Source organism: Anneissia japonica, unplaced genomic scaffold (assembly GCF_011630105.1).
Source record: "Anneissia japonica isolate Jap-2015-1 unplaced genomic scaffold, ASM1163010v1 scaffold287863_len737641_cov155, whole genome shotgun sequence".
NCBI classification, from domain to species: Eukaryota; Metazoa; Echinodermata; class Crinoidea; order Comatulida; family Comatulidae; genus Anneissia; species Anneissia japonica.
The window spans coordinates 69,062-73,910 of NW_022742482.1; positions in this window are offsets into that span (position 1 = coordinate 69,062).

Here is a 4,849-nt window from a genome sequence, read left to right on the forward strand (position 1 = left end):
ATAGGCATTCAGGCAGGGGTGGCGGCAGGATTTGCCGGGGGGAGGAGGTCCCAACGATGGGGCAGATGTTCCCGAGCAAATTGGGTGTGGTCGGACGTCAATCAAAATGTTTAGAAAGTTGTCCACTATGACAATTTGTGTTTAATTTATAAATGTTTATTTATACTAATATGTAGAAAATAGACATGTATAAACTCCACTAATTGCGGCTTTTCACCCCAACGGGGGCCTGTTCCCCGTCCCCTCCCCCACTGGCACTACCCTTACCTTCACTCTGCTAAAACGGAAATGAATTTTAATAGGATCGTAGAAGCGGAATTATAGCCCTTGATATTAGACAATGATTGACCAAATGCTTTTGATGAAGTGGCATGACAACCTTCGTCCCCATGTAAGACATTGCACCGAGATCTCCCTGTTAAGGTGTAGTCTACACTAAATGTACTACATTTGTTTTTATAGATATAGTAGGTCCGAATGAAATGAAATGTTAGTTAATTTGTAGGCGCGGATTTAGTGTGGGGGTGGGGGTAGCGGCCAGGCCCCGACCCCACTTTTGGGAGATAAAAAAAGGGAAAAAAGAAAGAAAAAGAGAAACGAAATGATAGCCGAGAACTCCTCAAATGTTATTTTCGGGTGTCTAGAGCACAAAATTTTCGCAGGGGCATGCCCTCACCCCGACACCCTAGAACAGTGTTGTCTCAATCGGCCCAACTTTCGGCCCCTCCCCGGTGGACATCTCTGGATCCGCCCCTGATTTGTGTAACTCACCTGTTCAATAGCAGTCTCCAATTCCTCCGAAGATTCGTGGAAGTAGTAGACGGTCCTGGATTTTGATGTAACTTCAGACTCAGCTGATTCGTCAGAAGACATCCCGTAGAATGTAAGAAAAAATGACAGACTCTTGGAGCTTAGACCAACATATCGAAGCCGAGACTATCGAGCTGTCAATTAGACTAGAAATGAAGCGGAGACCTGAATTGACAACTCTCAATTTATATTTTATGAAAATGATCACGTAAACCTTAAAATTATTTCCATGGAAAAAGCTCATAATCCGGGGAATACTTTATGCTACACACGAAGTTAATTAGAATGCTCATCACGGTCTTTACTACAATAGGCTCACAAGAACACATCCCTTGTAATTTTTCTACGCGTTACACAAACACAATGAAATAGAAATCAATGTATTGGACGATGCTCATAAGTTCTCCAATTCATCAATGTCAACTCGTCGTTAATAAGCCATACAACAGTTTTATGTTGCTCTCTGTGAAAGATAACTTTATTTTTAAGCTGAATTATATTTATTATTTATATTAATTCATATTTTTGGTCAAATATTCTATTGACAACGTCATTGATAACAGCCAATAGACCATTAATGTGATGGATATTATTTCTTGAAATATATTATAGACAAATGTCAAAAATCGTAAACAATGCTTGATCGTTGAGTCTAGATCAGGGTAATATTAACTTTCTACACCTTATTTCAATTAAATAGATGGATGGATGGATTTTCCCGGTAGTGGAATATTGAACACAGCACAAAAGAACCAGTGGGCGGCGTAGTTGGTCCAAGGGTGGTCCAGGTTCGGACCCCCTTTTGGACATGAAAGAAAACCCCCTTGTTCAATTTCTGGAAACTTCGGGAGGTCACATTATATATACTGTACTATCTCGAAAAGAAGCCTATGCTATCATTTCCGGTCATCAGGTGGTACAGATCCTCCCTCTGTGAAAGTCTCTCCCTGGAATCATCAATTTCAAATTCCTACTACAGATATTCAACTGATATCATATCATTTGTTTTCGTCATTAAAAAACATTTATAATATATAACATGGCAAACATGTTTAAAGAACACATTTAAAACCCACAATGGATTTGGCGGCCGGACCGGAAAACTCAAGCTCAGAAAACCACAGGGTCCCGGCCATAGTATAACTCCACTGACCACGAGTTAACGTTAACGGACGACGTCATAATTTAATCTTGCGCTGCGAAGCACGTTAATTTCAGGATTTTACGTGCTCGACGTACGTTAGGGTCTGTTACTGCTGAGCAAAAACACGTGTTTTTAAACGATTATTAAAAAACACGTGTTTTTTCTCCAGTAGAAACGGGCCACAAAACAAAAACACGGTTATGAATGCGTTCTAAAAATGCGTATTTTTACACGTTCGTTATAGAGTTCGCGTTCAGAAAACACGTGTTTTGTGGTACACTTTTTTCAGCTGCAACGCAAGACCGTGTTAGTCATGGCCCGTCTGTGACGACCCAAATTGATTTCTTTTTTGGTTTGATCGCTCTTCCGCGGGAAATTCGGGGCGAAGAAAAAAAATTAAAATAATAGGATGACATGCTTGAAGATCGCTTCAACTTCCTTGGTGATCGTCATATGCTCCGCCCACCTACCTGCCAATGCTCGTATTTATCGTGTTTTTATTAGTTGCACTTTTCACTAGAAACGCGTTTAAAAGGAATTTAACCGTTTATTTTTTTTAAAAAATGTGTTTTTGGCGTTATTAGCAGAAACACGCCCTTAGTTATGTGTTTGCGCATGCGTATTTCGATTTGTTTACAAAAGGGTACTAACGTTAACGTTAAAGTTAAGTTTAACGTCGTGCGGGGAGCTTAACAACAATATCAACAAAGGGAAGGGGATTTTTTTCTCGGCGGTCCATTCGTAGACTGGGTTCCAGTCCCTAAACTTTGTCTTAACCAGTAAAAATTATGGAAAACTCGATTTTGGCACCAATGGCGTTCCATATTACCTATTTGCTTGGCGTTTCATAGTATACTTTTTCTTGGATTCGCATCAAAAATTTTCTTGACATAAACTGACGCTGGTGGTGGCGGTTTCCCAAATGTGCTAATATTACAAAAAAAAAAAAAAAATCAATAAAAAAAAATCAGTCAGTACTTTAGTACTTTTTTTAAAAAAATATACTTCAGTTTTATACTGTTCAATAAATCCTCGCCTCCAAAATTTTATGTCCCACGTATGAATTATGAAAACATAAGTCAAACGTCACATTTATTTGCCAATCAAAACATTTACAATAAATAGGGAAAAACGAAAACACACGTCTTTCACGTTAACGTTGGTGTACTTGAAGGTCAAGGAATAGCGTACACAGGGTCAGAGTAGCCTGGGTTCCAAGCCCTAATTTTGGGTTACTCACTCTTTATTGCACTTAGTGCGCGCCATACCTAATTTAATTGGCGTCCCATACTCAACTTCTTTTTTCGGCTTATATATTCCGTCCTTAAATCATAGAGATATAATAAGAATAATAATTTAATAGCTGTATGCCTTAAATTAACTTTCTCGTTGGTGGCGCTGTCCAGAATGAGAAAAACAATTAAAAAAAATAAGAGACTTGTGGCAAGTCTAGGTCTAGAGAAAAGCCGCGCGTGCACGTGTGTAAAGTAAAAAACGTGCCTCAAAAAGTTTACTTGTAGGGCGCTCTCTATTGGCGATTTAACGTAAATTGGTAAAAGGTAGTCTCGCCGCCGAGAACCAGTCAATTCGCGAGCAAACGCTACTTTGAGCGAATGCCAGTTTGTGCTGATTCGAGTGGAATTTACTTCGAGCGGATGCTAGTTCGAGCGGAAAAAGATCCGTGTGATGTTGAAATAAACTGCATAAATGACCTAGGTTTTAACGAAAGAGAGCTCTACAGCCAGAGTACATCTTATTCTATAGCAAGATGCCGTTATCTCTGCCCACAAACACCTGAATTAACGTGCCTTTCTATTATAATTTGAAAAGTATGAGAAAGTCGCGCAAAGTAAAGGTTCAAGTTGGTTTTCGGCACATGAAGTAGACAAAGTAAAGTAAATACATCAAAGACAATAAAGTTTTATTTTCTATGGTACCGGTCCATCACAGCATAGATTGGTGATAATAAGTTTTACTATAAAAAAAAATGTCATTTTCGGCAATTTAGTGGTACAACATAAAACAAACGTTACTCCGAATAAAGAAAGTGAGGCCATGATTCGACGTTTCGACCTTTATTGGGTCACCTTCAGGAATGAGAATACTAAAAGACAATGATTGCAAAAACAATGCTACAATAAACAACCCAGGTAGCAAAGCGATGTTGGCCCAACGTTGGTAAAAGTTGGCAAGCGTCGGTAAGCGTCGGGGTCGGATATCTGACGTTGGTACGACGTTGGTGTTTGGTTGCAAAATTTGGTCGGAGAGGTAACGTCAAACCAACATTGGAATTTCACGTTGGCCCAACGTATGAATATATTTGTCGATTTTCCGATGTCCTCCGAACGTTGGTAAGCCGTAGTAAATATTCAGTCTGACTACCGACGTTGCTACAACGTCACGATTTGTTACTGGCCGGACGTCGGCAAACTACTAAAAAGATGGTTGGGTACTACCGTTGGCCCAACGTTGGCTAGAGGTTGTGAATATTAGATGTGATTGTAGATGTTGTCTCAACGTCACAGTACGTTGTTGGCCCGACGTCGGTAAACGTTTGAAATGGTGGTTGGTTAAAACCGTTGGCCCGACGTTGGTTAGAGGTTGTAAATATTAGGATGTGATAACAGACGTTGTCACAACGTTAGAGTGCTTTGTTGGCTCGACGTCGGTAAACGTTAGTGAAGGTTGGTTACAACCGTTGGGCCGACGTTGGTTAGAGGTTGTAAATATTAGATGTAATTAAAGACGTTGTCGCAACATCATAGAACTTTGTTGGCCCGACGTCGGTAAACGTTTGAAATAGACGTTGGTTACCACCGTTGGACCGACGTTGGCCAGAGGTTGTAAATATTAAATGTGATTACAGGCGTTGTCTCAACGTCACAGAACGCTGTT